We start from the raw sequence: 17,577 nt of genomic DNA on the forward strand, positions 1-17,577 counted from the left end.
CTAATACTAATTATTTTACAACATTCCCCATCTAGAATGGTATAGTGTAGTTGTAGTTTATTTCTTTACCAATAGTTGTTTTATTACAATCCCTAACATGGCTAGTATTGGGTGTTCCATTATTCAACTCTTCCATGGGAACGTTGTAATATTTAGAATGGCCATGAAGTCATCTTTGTGTCTCAGAACATTTGTATCAATATACAGTTTATTGACTCTGAGAGCCTCACGCTTCCCTTTTATTCTATTCTCCTTGAATATTAGGAACAAAACTCTGCGCCATTCTTCATTTTCCTTCGGGAACTGATCATTCATGCCTATTTTTGTGTTAGCAAGTATTTTACCCAGGCTTTAAGCATTATTTGATCTTTAAATAGCAAATTTGGCAACGATTGGGCGCTCATATCTCAGTCCTCTCTGTCCAAAACGGTGTACACATTCCATTTGGATTTTGTCGACAGCTTTGCGTGGGATCTGAAGCGCTGTAAGGAGGAACTCCCTCACTACACCCTCAGGAACATCTCCTTCTTTCTCTTGGATACCAGTAATACAGGATGTTCTCTCCTAGATCTGGTCTGAATGTAATTAAGGCTTCTCTCAGAAAGATGTTTCCTTTTTAAGTTCATTAACGTCCGTTTCAATCTTATTGACTGTCCCTTTTAGCTTGTTTGTTTCTTTCTCCATTGTCACAGCTTTTTCATCACTCATCTCAAGGCTCGCCTTCAATTCCTTAATACCTTCACTAACTAATTCAAGTATGCCCAGATTGTGATTTATCAATTTTAACAGATCGGTTATCCACCCTTCCCATTCCTGTTGGTGAAAAGCTTAAATCGTCTGTGTCCGTCAAGGAGTCACGTTTTCTTTTGGAGATTGGTTCTCCATCATGTTTGGGTGTTGCTTGTTTTTGTAATATTTGTCGATACATTTCTCTACCCTTATGATTTGTTTTGTGTTGTTATCCAGGTTATTACCTACCAGTATGTGAAGTGCTAATATTTAGACTAACTTACAGATATTGAATATTAAGTTTTTATATTGAGGTGAACTGCACTGCTGTGTTCAGTCCGCCACCTTGTTCCTCTTATTCCTTAACTTAATCTACTAACAAATCTGGGAATTATCCTGATCCCGTGAGCACCCCACTCCTCCTCCCATCAGTCCTCAGCTTTAGAGAGGACTACAGCTGGACTCCACAGTCACACTACAGTCTGTGCTACTCCTACACCTGCTCTGGTTCCTTTACCCACACTCACATACTCTCTCTCTCCCTCTCTCTCTTTCTCTCTCCCTCTCTCTCTCTCTCTCTCTCCCTCTCTCTACCCCTCTCTCCCGCTCTCTCTTTCTCTCCCCCCCTCCCCACAAACAGGGCTCTGAATCATACTGTATATAATCATACTGTTCACACTCTGGTCCAGTCAAATTAAATTTTGCGCTTCCAGGACATCTGCAGTAAAAGATTCATTGCGGATCAGCCAGATCAGGAGCCCAGCAGTGCGGAACTCTAGTGGAGAAATGAGCTTTAAATGTGAGCATCTGCCATGTCTGTCTGACACTCGTCAGTTCCTCCCTTCATCTCTCTCGCGCTGTCTTTCTCTCTCTCTGTCCTCTCTTACTCTCTGTCCTCTCTCTCTCTTTGTCCTCTCTCTGTCCTCTCTCTCTCTCTCTGTCCTCTCTCTGTCTCTCTCTTCTCTCTCTCTCTCTCTCTCTCTCTCTGTGTCCTCTCTCTCTCTCTCTCCTCTCTCTCTCTCTCTCTCTGTGTCCTCTCTCTCTCACTCTCTCGGTGCTCTCTCTCTCTCTGTCCTCTCTCTCTTTGTCTCTCTTCCGTCTTTCCCTCTGTGAGCCTTTTCTTGCCCCCTGTCTGTCAGGCTCATTTGAGTATCCCTCCATCTTTCAATCACTCAACATCTCTGGAATCCCACTGCATGTCTGTGTCTGATGGAATGTCTAAGCCTCCTCAGGCAAATGGCCAGATAGTGGGCTCTCTCTCTTTCCCTCTCGTTCATTGCAGTGGACCCTTTCGTTTTCCCTCTTTTAGTCATCACCAGTTTTACACCGACAGTGCCTTCAGAAAGTATTCACATCCCTTGAGTTTTTCCACATTTTGTTGTGTTACTGCCTGAATTTAAAATGGATGAAATATTGTTTGTCACTGGCCTACACACAATACCCCATAATGTCAAAGTGGAATGATGTTTTTAAAAATGTTTACAAATTAAGAAAAAATGAAAAGCTCAAATGTCTTGAGTCAATAAGTATTCAGCCCCTTTGTTATGGCAAGCCTAACTAAGCTCAGGAGTAAACATTTGCTTAACAAGTCACATAATAAGTTGCATGGACTTACTCTGTGTGCAATTATAGTGTTTAACATGATTTATGAATGACTACCTCATCTCTGAACCCCACATATACAATGATCTGTCAGGTCCCTCAGTCGAGCATGGAATTTCAAACACAGATTCAACCACAAAGACCAGAGAGGCTTTCCAATGCGTCGCAAAGAAGGGCACCTATTGGTAGATGGGTTTTAAAAAAGCAGACATTGAATATCACTTTCAGAATGGTAAAGTTATTCATTACACTTTGGATGTAGCAATTTACCCAGTCACTACAAAGATATAAGCATCCATAAAACAGTTAAAGAGTTTAATGACTGTGATAGGAGAAAACTGAGGATGGATCAACAACATTGTAGTTAGTCCACAATACTAACCTAATTGACAGAGGGCAAAGAAGGAAGTCCGTACAGATTTTTTTTTTTCAGAAACATGCATCCGGTTTGCAACAAGGCACTAAAATAATACTGTAACAAAATGTTTCAAAGCAATTCACTTTTTGTAGTGAATACAGTGTTGTGTTTGGGGGAAATCCAATTCAACATATTACTGAGTACCACTTTCCATATTTGAAAGTATAGTGGTAGCTGCATCATGTTATGGGTATGCTTGTAATCATTAAGGACTGGGTAGTATTTCAGGATAAAAAAAGAAACGGAATGGAGCTAAGCACAGGCAAAATCCTAGAGGAAAACCTGGTTCAGTCTGCTTTCCACCAGACACTGGTAGATGAATTTACCTTTCAGCAGGACAATAACCTAAAACACGAGGCCAAATCTACACTGGAGTTGCTTAACAAGAAGACAGTGAATGTTCCTGAGTGGCCGAGTTAAAGTTTTGACTTAAATCTACTTGAAAATGTATGACACGGACTTAACTTGGTTGTCTAACAATGGTCAACAACCAATTTGATAGGTCTTGAAGAATTTTGAAAAGAATAATGGGCAAATGTTGCACAATCCAAGTGTGGAAAGCCTTTAGAGAGTGTGAATACTTATGTAAATGAGATATTAATGCATTTCATTTTCAATACATTTGCAGGAGATTTTAAAAACATGTTTTCTCTTTGTCATGATTGTAACGGTTTTCTTCGTGAGAAGGAGAGTCGGACCAAAATGCAGCGTGTAGATTGCGATCCATGTTTTAATGAACAAACGTAAAACACGAATCAATGCAAACACTACAAAATAAAGAACGTGATGAACGTAACGAAAACCTAAAACAGCCTATCTGGTGAAAAACACATAGACAGGAACAATCACCCACAAACACACAGTGAAACCCAGGCTACCTAAATATGGTTCCCAATCAGAGACAATGACGAACACCTGCCTCTGATTGAGAACCATATCAGGCCGAACATAGAACTAGACAAACTAGACATGTAACATAGAATGCCCACTCAGATCACACCCTGACCAATCAAAACATAGAAAATACAAAGTAAACTATGGTCAGGGCGTGACAGTACCCCCCCCCCCCCAAGGTGCGGACTCCGGCCGCAAAACCTGAACCTATAGGGGAGGGTCTGGGTGGGCATCTGTCCGCGGTGGCGGCTCTGGCGCTGGACGTGGACCCCACTCCATGACAGTTTTAATCCCCCTCCTAAACGTCCCTAAATAGGTTACCCACCACAATGATAACATGGGACAGAGGGACAGCTCGGGACAGAGGTAACTCGGGACAGATGGGTAGCTCAGCCCTGAGAGGAAGCTCAGCACTGAGAAGAAGCTCAGCACTGAGAAGAAGCTCAGGCAGGTGGTTAGATCCGGCAGATCCTGGCTGGCTGGCGGTTCTGGAAGATCCTGGCTGACTGGCGGATCCGGAAGATCCTGGCTGACTGGCGGATCTGGGAGAATCTGGCCGACTGGCAGATCTGGGAGAATCTGGCCGACTGGCAGATCTGGGAGAATCTGGCCGACTGGCAGATCTGGAAGAGTCTGGTCGACTGGCAGATCTGGAAGAGTCTGGTCGACTGGCAGATCTGGAAGAGTCTGGTCGACTGGCAGATCTGGAAGAGTCTGGACGACTGGCAGATCTGGAAGAGTCTGGTCGACTGGCAGATCTGGAAGAGTCTGGACGACTGGCAGATCTGGAAGAGTCTGGACGACTGGCAGATGTGGAAGAGTCTGGACGACGGGCAGATCTGGAAGAGTCTGGACGACGGGCAGATCTGGAAGAGTCTGGACGACTGGCAGATCTGGAAGAGTCTGGTCGACTGGCAGATCTGGAAGAGTCTGGACGACTGGCAGATCTGGAAGAGTCTGGACGACTGGCAGATCTGGAAGAGTCTGGACGACTGGCAGATCTGGAAGAGTCTGGACGACTGGCAGATCTGGAAGAGTCTGGACGACTGGCAGATCTGGAAGAGTCTGGACGACTGGCAGATCTGGAAGAGTCTGGACGACTGGCAGATCTGGAAGAGTCTGGACGACTGGCAGATCTGGAAGAGTCTGGACGACGGGCAGATCTGGAAGAGTCTGGACGACGGGCAGATCTGGAAGAGTCTGGTCGACTGGCAGATCTGGAAGAGTCTGGACGACTGGCAGATCTGGAAGAGTCTGGACGACGGGCAGATCTGGAAGAGTCTGGTCGACTGGCAGATCTGGAAGAGTCTGGTCGACTGGCAGATCTGGAAGAGTCTGGACGACTGGCAGATCTGGAAGAGTCTGGACGACTGGCAGATCTGGAAGAGACTGGTCGACACAGACTGGCTGCTCTGGCTGCTCCATGCTGACTGACAGCTCTGGCTGCTCCATGCTGGCAGACTGCTCTGGCTGCTCCATGATGACTGGTAGCTCTGGCTGCTCCATGCTGACTGGCTGCTCCATGCTGACTGTCAGCTCTGGCTGCTCCATGCTGACTGGCTGCTCCATGCTGACTGGCTGCTCTGGCTGCTCCATGCTGACTGGCTGCTCTGGCTGCTCCATGCTGACTGGCTGCTCCATGCTGACTGGCTGCTCCATGCTGACTGGCGGCCCTGGCTGCTCCATGCTGACTGGCGGCCCTGGCTGCTCCATGCTGACTGGCGGCCCTGGCTGCTCCATGCTGACTGGCGGCCCTGGCTGCTCCATGCTAACTGGCAGCTCTGGCGGCTCCTTGCAGACTGGCAGCTCTGGCGGCTCCTTGCAGACTGGCAGCTTTGGCGGCATCCTGCAGACTGGCAGCTCTGGCGGCTCCTTGCAGACTGGCAGCTCCATGCAGACTGGCAGCTCTATGCAGACTGGCAGCTCCTTGCAGACTGGCAGCTCCTTGCAGACTGGCAGCTCCTTGCTAACTGGCAGCTCTAAGCTAACTGGCAGCTCTATGCTAACTGGCAGCTCTATGCTAACTGGCAGCTCTATGCTAACTGGCAGCTCTATGCTAACTGGCAGCTCTATGCTAACTGGCAGCTCTATGCTAACTGGCAGTTCTGAACAGGCGGGAGACTCCGGCAGCGCTGTAGAGAAGGCAGGCTCTAACAGCGCTGGACAGGCGAGGCGCACTGTAGGCCTGATGCGTGGTGCTGGCACTGGTGGTACTGGGCCGAGGACACGCACAGGAAGCCTGGTGCGGGGAGCTGCTACCGGAGGGCTGGGGTGTGGAGGTGGTACTGGAAAAACCGGACCGTGCAGGCGCACTGGAGCTCTTGAGCACCGAGCCTGCCCAACCTTACCTGGTTGAATGCTCACGGTCGCCCTGCCAGTGCGGCGAGGTGGAATAGCCCGCACTGGACTATGCAGGCGAACCGGAGACACCGAGCGCAAGGCTGGTGCCATGTAAACCGGCCCAAGGAGACGCACTGGGGACCAGCTGCGTAGAGCCGGCTTCATGGCATTAGGCTCGACGCTCAATCTAGCCCGGCAGACACGCGGAGCTGGAATATACCGCACCGGGCTATGCACCCGCACTGGAGACACCGTGCGCACCACTGCATAACACGGTGCCTGTCCGGTCTCTCTAGCCCCCCGGTAAGCACAGGGAGTCTGCCCAGGTCTCCTACCTGGCATAGCCATACTCCCTGTTAGCCCCCCCCCCCAAGAAATTTTTGGGGTTGCCTCTCAGGCTTCCATCCGCGTCGCCGTGCTGCCTTCTCATACCAGCGCCTCTCTGCTTTCACCGCCTCCATTCTACGGTAACCTTCCTCGCACTGCTCCAGCGAATCCCAGGCGGGCTCCGGCACTCTCCCTGGGTCGGCCGCCCACCTGTCGATCTCCTCCCAAGTAGTATACTCCATACTGTACTCCTCCTTGGGCTGTTCCTGTTGTTTCTTCTCCCGCTGCACCTTAGTGCGGCTACACTCCCCTGGTTTAGCCCAGGGTCCTCTCCCGTCGAGGATTTCCTCCCATGTCCAGAAATCCTTATTGCGCTTCTCCTCGCGCTGCTCCTGCCTGTTGACACGCTGCTTGGTCCTTTTGTGGTGGGTGATTCTGTAACGGTTTTCTTCGTGAGAAGGAGAGTCGGACCAAAATGCAGCGTGTAGATTGCGATCCATGTTTTAATGAACAAACGTAAAACACGAATCAATGCAAACACTACAAAATAAAGAACGTGATGAACGTAACGAAAACCTAAAACAGCCTATCTGGTGAAAAACACATAGACAGGAACAATCACCCACAAACACACAGTGAAACCCAGGCTACCTAAATATGGTTCCCAATCAGAGACAATGACGAACACCTGCCTCTGATTGAGAACCATATCAGGCCGAACATAGAACTAGACAAACTAGACATGTAACATAGAATGCCCACTCAGATCACACCCTGACCAATCAAAACATAGAAAATACAAAGTAAACTATGGTCAGGGCGTGACAATGATGGGGTATTGTGTGTAAATAGGTGAGAAAAACATATATTTAATACATTTTGAAATTAGACTGTGACACAACAAAATGTGGAATAAGTCAAGGAGTATGAAATCTTTCTGAAGGCACAACACAATTCACGCCGGTGTCGCTGTTTGCATCCTACTCATTGATATCTGGAAATGGATGTCAAAATGAATGAGAGGGTTCCTGCAATGCTGCTGAAACATGTGCTTTTCATTCATGTACTTTCAGTCAGAAGCTGCTCAATATAGAGAGGGTTCATTAGGTCCATCGACTCCACTGTAACTGTCCTTTCTCAGGTGGATGGTAGCATTGGCAAAGAAAAAAAACAGAATTCTGTGACATTCAGGGAGAAAGGGTTCGGTGGCATCAGCCACCTTAGTAGGAAGAGAAATATTTAGGCTGTGTGTTCTAATCCACAACCACTAGGAGTTGCTATAGATGATCTTGTTGCTATAATCACTGAACACTGGAGGAGTTTAGGGACTTTGGGTAAGGATGATGATACTTTTTCTACCATTTTACCTTTATTTAACTAGGAAAGTCAGTTAAGAACAAATTCTTATTTACAATGACGGCCTAGGAACAGTGGGTTAACTGCCTTGTTCAGGGGCAGAACGACAGGTTTTTACACATTGTCAGGGCAGGGATTTGATTTAGCAACCTTTCGGTTACTGGCCCAAAGCTCTAACCACTAGGCTACTTAATGCTTTTAAGTTTTGTTTTCAACAATATTTTAGGATACATTGGTACCCTATAATAATATAGACATACACAGAGACACACGCACATAAATACCTATATGGAGATTGATTTTCATATATAAATATGATCAAATCCCGACATATGCATGCACATTTATAGTATAATACCAATATGTATGTAAACTTTCACGATAGCAGAAAATTGTCAAACAAACACACAAGCGAGTAAGAAGCAGTTTGCCATCTTGATGCCAGTCAATTCAGGCATTGCACTGGAAGTTGATGTTAAATTCAAATGACCAGAAATTAAATGAAAATGACCATAAATCAGACACATATTACTGCACATGTACACTCATAGGAACATACAGTTGAAGTCGGAAGTTTACATACACCTTAGCCAAATACATTTAAACTCAGTTTTTCACAATTCTGGACATTTCATCTGAGTAAAAATTCCCTGTCTTAGGTCAGTTAGGATCACCACTTTATTTTAAGAATGTGAAATGTCAGAAGAATAATAGTAGAGAGAATTATTTATTTCAGCATTTATTTCTTTCATCACATTCCCAGTGGGTCAGAAGTTTACATACACTCAATTAGTATTTGGGAGCATTGCCTTTAACTTGGGTCAAACGTTTCGGGTAGCCTTCCACAAGCTTCCCACAATAAGTTGGGTGAATTTTGCCCCATTCCTCCTGACAGAGCTGCTGTAACTGAATCAGGTTTGTAGGCCTCCTTGCTCGCACACGCTTTTTCAGTTCTGACAACAAATGTTCTATCGGATTGAGGTCAGGGCTTTGTCATGACCACTCCAATACCTTGACTTTGTTGTCCTTAAGCCATTTTGTCACAACTTCGGAAGTATGCTTGGGGTCATTGTCCATTTGGAAGAACCATTTCCGACCAAACTTTAACTTCCTGACTGATGTCTTGAGATGTTGCTTCAATATATCCACATAATTTTCCTCCCTCATGATGCCATCTATTTTATGAAGTGCACCAGTCCCTCCTGCAGCAAAGCACTGCCACCCCCGTGCTTCACGGTTGGGATGGTGTTCTTCCGCTTGCAAGCCTCCCCCTTTTTCCTCCAAACATAACGATGTTATTGTGGCCAAACAGTTTTATTTTTGTTTCATCAGACCAGAGGATATTTCTCCAAAAAGTACGATATTTGTCCCCTTGTGCAGTTGCAAACCGTAGTCTGGCTTTTTTATGGCGGTTTTGGAGCAGTGGCTTCTCCTTGCTGAACGGCCTTTCAGGTTATGTCGATATAGGACTTGTTTTACTGTGGATATAGATACTTTTGTACCTGCTTCCTCCAGCATCTTCACAAGGTCCTTTGCTGTTGTTCTGGGATTGATTTGCACTTTTTGCACCAAAGTACGTTCATCTCTAGGAGACATCTCCTTCCTGAGCGGTATGACGGCTGCATGGTCCCATGGTGTTTATACTTTCGTACTATTTTTTATACAGATGAATGTGGTACCTTCAGGCGTTTGGAAACTTCTGACCCACTGCAATTGTGATACACTGAATGATAAGTGAAATAATCTGTCTGTAAACAATTGTTGGAAAAATGACTTGTGTCATGCACAAAGTAGATGTCCTAACCGACTTGCCAAAACTATAGTTTGTTAACAAGACAATTGTGGAGTGTTTGAAAAAACGAGTTTTAATGACTCCAACCTAAGTGTTTGTAAACTTCTGACTTCAACTGTACATACAGTGGGAACTTGTGACAGAACATGAAATTGGATTCAGTCACAAATTGTTAGCCTCCAGACATGTGTAGACATCATTGTACATGTGGAGTTTCTTATCATGTGGAGCTTCTTATCTTTTCATTTTTATCAAAGCTTCCTTCCCCAAGCTAAAACTCCTCACTACACCCTGGTATTCAAATAAAATTGATTATAAGTATTGGCATAGAAAATATGCTTGTATAGAAAAGCTCCACATGGAGCTTTTCTATACAAGGGTGGAGACAAATACAAGGGTGGAGACAAATGACTGCAGTCACAGTCACACAAATAACTTACAGATAGTGTATATTGGAATCCCCCACCCCACCAAACTCCCTCCTGTGATTTAATAGGCCTATATTCTGTGTTAATTTGTCAGTCTGCAATACAAATATTTTATCCTGAAAGGTGTATCTGAGTACTCGTCACGTCTCAGCGTATCCAGCACTAAAATGTTACACACGCCACGCCCCCACGCCTCTGTTTGTCCAATTTAACGACCAGCTTGATAGATGCATTCTGTACATGTGGCATATGCATTCTCACGCTGTCATTAAATGTGTTTAAGACGAAATAATATTAGCTAAAGCACTGATATCAAAATAGCTTCATGAACTCAAAACAAATTATCATCCCAGCCAGACGAGCACATCCCCAACCCCAACACCCCAAAGACGCGCGCATGATAAACCCATTCACCTGACTACGCGCACAGACGCGGTGCGTAGGCCTAATGTCTACACATTTATTCACATAAACAACAGAAACAATGTCATTATTATGAATTCCAACGACACTGTTGGTATGTTTACGCGATGGCCACGTCTGATAAGAGGTTTTTTGACAAAGCCATCCGTTAAAATATGATTAGAAAGATACCGTGCATGGGATCCATCATCACAAGTCAGCTGCTGGACTTTTTTGTTTTTCTGTGAAATATTTACGAGCACTAGTCACGTCACGACTGAAGTTAAACGCACAGTACTAAAACATTGGATACGTTATCTTTATTCTATCGCCAATAAAGCAGACATGCTGACTAGAGTTTCTGTGGGAAATGGCATAGCATACAAACACACGATATATCATCTACCATGCCTACTTGTGCTACAGCAGAAATTGCATACATGTAAATTATTGTGGAAAAACAACTTGCACCGACCTCTAGCTCCTATTTACATTGACTTCACATGCAATATTACAGTAAGGAAGGCTGTATGCAAAAACCTATTTAAGGGATCTGATTTCATCTATGGTGTTTGGGGCAACATTTGCTGTTCCTATAACATGGTATGGGAAATGAAGGTAAAGGCATTACCTTATAGAAATACTGATGTATGGCTTGGCGCAGGGATAACTGCCGATATCCAGTAGTAAAATCAGACAACAACAAAACCACGCCGGGATGTTGATGATGACATTGCCGTCTTTGTGGAAGAACGGTAGAAAAAAACACTTTTCCAAATGTGTCAAGAAATACTGAAAGATATAATAAATAAATGTGGCGGATCTGAGAGGATTCTCGGTTCTTGTTTACATGAACAGCGTTTCCCTCTTTCCACCGATTAAACCGGCACCATACCCTAAGAAATCGGATTGAAATCCATGATGCAGTTCATTGCGACGTTATAAAAATGTTCCTCTCCAAAAAAACAGAGGGATAAACCCCATTCACAAAAAAAATAATGTAATGCTATTAAATTATGCGCCTTTTCGGAACCATCAGATGAAACATGGATGGTTTTGGCTAAAAATAACAACAGCACAAATAAACACAGACATTTCGGTTCAAGCAGTGCGCTACCAGATATTTGCATTTATATTCATATGCATAGCTGTCCAGAAGAGGCCATTGGTTGATAAAAAAAACGGATGCAACGAGGCAGGTTTATGAAGATTATATAATGCGCGTCTCGTTCAACCCGATGTGACGTCGTTTTTTTCGATGGTCGAGTCAACATATCTGCCCGCCTGACCGAGTAGCCTACGAATTTTCTATACGACGTTTTTTTTCTAAATGTATATGTCTGCCCTTTTCTCCACCTCTATCAATTGACTCGGCTCCAGGAGGCTATTTACAATTTCGTCTGCGGACTCGTTGCAGACGTAAGCAGACTGACAGCGTGTGCATTCCTAAACGCACATCCCCAATAGCAGCCCATCTTCACCTTAGGAACTGACAGACATAGGCTACAACATTACATTCACACATAAAATAACACACGGCTTGCGAAAAGCACATTGTGCACCGGTTGACATGACACATATTCACACCAAACTCATTGAACTTCAACAGACAGGGTCAAAACAATTATTCAGAAATACATTAAACCATTTCAGGACGTTGCCGATTAGCCAGTTATGGCCTACTTATGAACAGTTTATTACAGGCATTAACCCTGTCACTTCGTTAGGCTAGTCCTATTTCCCATCCTGAGGTCTGTCTTTTCAATATTGTGAACTGCAAACTGAATTGGGATTGAGTTAAATTGGGATTTTGTCGGCGGTGGAAGTGTCCCAAAACTGTTTGACATTCCACTATGATCTTTTTTTAAACAGATAGCCAGTCTATTCAATTACCATTCTATAACAGTTGCCTATTTAGCCTAAAGTTCTCTAAGGCTTACTTTCATGTTGGTATTCCTTCAATCCCGCCTAGTTTCTCCTCTCCATCCCATCACTCGCCTCTTAATCTATAAATAGAAGCACCTTTGAAAATGGCTGCACCATCATCACTGTCTTATATGACAGGTTGGCATGTGAAGAAGGGAAACATGTAGCAGATTTATTCTCAGAAGCTGAACACTGTCAGGGTGTAACGGGATACCAAAGAGTCTGAGAGCAGTTTTGCAGTTATGTTCTATTTATTTCCTACAAGTTCGCAATTCTAAAGTTCAGGGGGGACTGGAAAGGGGAATGGAAACAATAGCAAAGTATGTAATCTGTCAGCAGGCTTTCCGCCTACAATTAGAGGTTTGGAATGTTCACTCAGGATATGAGCTGCCTGGGTGCGGCGCTGTTCAGAAGCTGTGGTGCTGAATCTAGATGGTCTTCTCTTTACTTAGCTTTTCGCCTTTGCGGTATTGTCCATGGTGCTGAACTACCGTGCTCATGAGCGCAGCGCTGTTCAGTGGCATGGTGCTGAATCAACTGTCAGTCTTCTGTTTAGGCTAGCCTACTTCATGCCGTTCGCGGGCCTGTCCACGGTGCTAAAAGGTGTGTGGGCCTGAGCGCATTGCTGTTCAGTTGAACAGTGGTGCTAAAGTTTCTGTTGACTTTGAGCTGAACTCTTAACTGCCCATGTTGCCATGTTGCTGAATGTTTGTGAGGCGGTGAGGATTATCAATGGATTCCTGCAGGCTAGAGATATCTTCATTGTACTTGCGGCTTCTACAATGTCAGTTACAACGCAGGGAGGGGTTCAATGCTTGGGGTCTCAGTCATGCAGTCAACAGTCCATTACATGCTTTGTTACAGGTAATATAAAAAGTTGTGCATTCCTGGTCCCTCCTGAGAAATGTTTGTATAAGTGTATTCTTTGTCTGTATGTAGCCATAGGCTCTCCATGATTATACAGTTAAAGTCGGAAGTTGACATACACTTAGGTTGGAGTCATTAAAACTCGGTTTTCAACCACTCCACAATTTTGTTGTTAACAAACTAAAGTTTTGGCAAGTCGGTTAGAACATCTACTTTGTGCATGACACAAGTCATTTTTCCAACAGTTGTTTACGACAGATTATTTCACTTATCATTCAGTGTATCACAATTGCAGTGGGTCAGAAGTTTACATACACTAAGTTGACTGTGCCTTTAAACAGCTTGGAAAATTCCAGAAAATTATGTCATGGCTTTAGAAGCTTCTGATTTACATATTTGAGTCAATTGGAGGTGTACCCTGGCTGTATTTCAAGGCCTACCTTCAAACTCAGTGCCTCTTTGCTTGACATCATGGGAAAATCAAAAGAATTCAGCCAAGACTTTTGAATAAAAATGGTAGACCTCCATAAGTCTGGTTCATCCTTGGGAGCAATTTTCAAACGACTGAAGGTACCACATTCATCTGTACAAACAATAGTACGCAAGTAAAAAGATCATGGGACCACACAGCCATCATACCACTCAGGAAGGAGACGCATTCTGTCTCCTAGAGATGAACGTACTTTGGTGCGAATCAATCCCAGAACAACAGTAAAGGACCTTGTGAAGATGCTGGAGGAAACAGGTACAAAAGTATCTATATCCACAGTAAAACAAATCCTATATCGACATAACCTGAAGGACCGCTCAGCAAGGAAGAAGCCACTGCTCCAAAACCGCCATAAAAAAGCCAGACTACGGTTTGCAACGGCACATGGAGACAAAAATCATACTTTTTGGAGAAATGTCCTCTGGTCTGATGAAACAAAAATAGAACTGTTTGGCCATAATGACCATTGTTATGTTTGGAGTAACAAGGAGGAGCTTGCATGCCGAAGAACACCATCCCAACCTTGAAGCACGGGGGTGGCAGCATCATGTTGTGGGGGTGCTTTGCTGCAGGAGGGACTTGTGCACTTCATAAAATAGATGGCATCATGAGGGAGGAAAATTATGTGGATTTATTGAAACAACATATCAAGACATCAGTCAGGAAGTTAAAGCTTGGTCGCAAATGGGTCTTCCAAATGGACAATGACCCCAAGCATACTTCCAAAGTTGTGGCAAAATGGTTTAAGGACAACAAAGTCAAGGTGGCCATGACAAAGCCCTGACCTCAATCTGATAGAGAATTTGTTGTCAGAACTGAAAAAGCGTGTGCGAGCAAGGAGGCCTACAAACCTGATTCAGTTACACCATCTCTGTCAGGAGGAATGGGCCAAAATTCACCCAACTTATTGTGGGAAGTTTGTGGAAGGCTAACTGAAACATTTGACCCAAGTTAAACAATTTAAAGGCAATGCTACCAAATACTAATTGAGTGCATGTAAACTTCTGACCCACTGGGAATGTGATGAAAGAAATAAAAGCTGAAATAAATCATTCTCTCTACTATTATTCTGACATTTCACATTCTTAAAATAAAGTGGTGATCCTAACTGACCTAAAATAGGGAATGTCAGGAATTGCAAAAAACTACATTTAAATGTATTTGGCTAAGGTGTATGTAAACTTCTGACTTCAACTGTATGCAAATATCGCTATCATAGAAATAATCATATCCATTAGGCTACTGTGTAGGCCTAAGCTCCAAACCAGGGAGATGGACGAAATGAGAGTAAAGATAGGGAAAGGGGGATACCTAGTCAGTTGTACAACTGAATGCATTCCACTGAAATGTGTCTTCCGCATTTAACCCAACCCCTCTGAATCAGAGAGGTGCGGGGTGCTGCCTAAATCAAAAATAGCTGAGTGCATATGTGTAATATGTATTCTCTATTCGACTCATAGTCTTAACTTAATTTTACCATTAGTTAAAGGCCAACCTTTTGTGCTTTATACCCTTTCAAATCAAATCAAATGATATTCGTCACATTTTTATTTTTATTTATTTTTTATTTCACCTTTATTTAACCAGGTAGGCTAGTTGAGAACAAGTTCTCATTTGCAACTGCGACCTGGCCAAGATAAAGCATAGCAGTGTGAACAGACAACACAGAGTTACACATGGAGTAAACAATTAACAAGTCAATAACACAGTAGAAAAAAAAGAGAGTCTATATACATTGTGTGCAAAAGGCATGAGGAGGTAGGCAAATAATTACAATTATGCAGATTAACACTGGAGTGATAAATGATCAGATGGTCATGTACAGGTAGAGATATTGGTGTGCAAAATAGCAGAAAAGTAAATAAATCTAAACAGTATGGGGATGAGGTAGGTAAAATTGGGTGGGCTATTTACCGATAGACTATGTACAGCTGCAGCGATCGGTTAGCTGCTCAGATAGCAGATGTTTGAAGTTGGTGAGGGAGATAAAAGTCTCCAACTTCAGCGATTTTTGCAATTCGTTCCAGTCACAGGCAGCAGAGAACTGGAACGAAAGGCGGCCAAATGAGGTGTTGGCTTTAGGGATGATCAGTGAGATACACCTGCTGTTGCGCGTGCTACTGGTGGGTGTTGCCATCGTGACCAGTGAACTGAGATAAGGCGGAGCTTTACCTAGCATGGACTTGTAGATGACCTGGAGCCAGTGGGTCTGGCGACGAATATGTAGCGAGGGCCAGCCGACATGGGCTGAATACAACACCTTACCGTGAAATGCTTACTTGCAAGCGTTAACCAAAAATGCAGTTCAAGAAATAGAGTTAAGAAAATATTTACTAAATAAAGTTTAAAAAAATAAATACAAATAAGTAACACAACAAAATTACATAACAATTTCCAGGCAATATACAGGGGGTACCAATAAAAAAGTCAATGTGCGTGGTACAGGTTAGTCGAGGTCATTTGTAAAGTGACTATTCATAGATAATAAACAGCGTGTAGCCATTTGATTAATTGTTCAACAGTCTTATGGCTTGGGGGTAGAAGCTGTTAAGGAGCCTTTTGGTCCTAGACTTGGTGCTCTGGTACCACTTGTCATGCGGTAGCAGAGAGAACAGTCTATGAATTGGGTGACTGGAGTCTTTGACAATTTTTGGGGCCTTCCTCTGACATCACCTAGTACATAAACTCAGCAAAAAAAGAAACGTCCTCTCACTGTCAGCTGCGTTTATTTTCAGCAAACTGAACATGTGTAAATATTTGTACAGTGAGAGAAAAAAGTATTTGATCCCCTGCTGATTTTGTACGTTTGCCCACTGTCAAAGAAATGATCAGTCTATAATTTTAATGGTAGGTTTATTTGAACAGTGAGAGACAGAATAACAACAACAAAATCCAGAAAAATGCATGTCAAAAATGTTATAAATTGATTAGCATTTTAATGAGGGAAATAAGTATTTGACCCCATCTCAATCAGAAAGATTTCTGGCTCCCAGGTGTCTTTTATACAGGTAACGAGCTGAGATTAGGAGCACACTCTTAAAGGGAGTGCTCCTAATCTCAGTTTGTTACCTGTATAAAAGACACCCGTCCACAAAAGCAATCAATCAATCAGATTCCAAACTCTCCACCATGGCCAAGACCAAAGAGCTCTCCAAGGATGTCAGGGACAAGATTGTAGACCTACACAAGGCTGGAATGGGCTACAAGACCATCGCCAAGCAGCTTGGTGAGAAGGTGACAACATTTGGTGTGATTATTCGCAAATGGAAGAAACACAAAATAACTGTCAATCTCCCTCGGCCTGGAGCTCCATGCAAGATCTCATCTCGTGGAGCTGCAATGATCGTGAGAATGGTGAGGAATCAGCCCAGAACTACACGGGAGGATCTTGTCAATGATCTCAAGGCAGCTGGGACCATAGTCACCAAGAAAACAATAGGTAACACTCTACGCCGTGAAGGACTGAAATCCTGCAGCGCCCGCAAGGTCCCCCTGCTCAAGAAAGCACATATACATCCCCTTCTGAAGTTTGCCAATGAACATCTGAATGATTCAGAGGACAACTGGGTGAAAGGGTTATGGTCAGATGAGACCAAAATGGAGCTCTTTGGCATCAACTCAACTCGCCGTGTTTGGAGGAGGAGGAATGCTGCATTTGACCCCAAGAACACCATCCCCATCGTCAAACATGGAGGTGGAAACATTATGCTTTGGGGGTGTTTTTCTGCTAAGGGGATGGGACAACTTCACCGCATCAAAGGGATGATGGATGGGGCTATGTACCATCAAATCTTGGGTGAGAACCTCCTTCCCTCAGCCAGGGCATTGAAAATGGGTTGTGAGTGGGTATTCTAGCATGACAATGACCCAAAACACACGGCCAAGGCAACAAAGGAGTGGTTCAAGAAGAAGCACATTAAGGTCCTGGAGTGGCCTAGCCAGTCTCCAGACCTTAATCCCATAGAATATCTGTGGAGGGAGCTGAAGGTTCGAGTTGCCAAACGTC

At 44.0% G+C, this 17,577-nt stretch overlaps 1 protein-coding gene across 1 annotated transcript in view; it reads right to left on the bottom strand.

Annotated features, from left to right (window-relative positions):
* Positions 1–11,772, bottom strand: part of LOC110533732 (neuronal tyrosine-phosphorylated phosphoinositide-3-kinase adapter 1) — a 49,113-nt gene extending 37,341 nt beyond the window's left edge. The window contains exon 1 of the mRNA XM_036990128.2: positions 10,920–11,772. The gene's annotated coding sequence lies outside the window, so the exon portion shown is untranslated. The remainder of the gene's footprint in view (positions 1–10,919) is intronic.
* Between the last annotated feature and the right edge of the window lie 5,805 nt (positions 11,773–17,577).

The sequence above is a fragment of the Oncorhynchus mykiss genome, chromosome 10, assembly GCF_057628025.1.
Source record: "Oncorhynchus mykiss isolate SJ-2025 chromosome 10, ASM5762802v1, whole genome shotgun sequence".
In the NCBI taxonomy this organism is placed as follows: domain Eukaryota; kingdom Metazoa; phylum Chordata; class Actinopteri; order Salmoniformes; family Salmonidae; genus Oncorhynchus; species Oncorhynchus mykiss.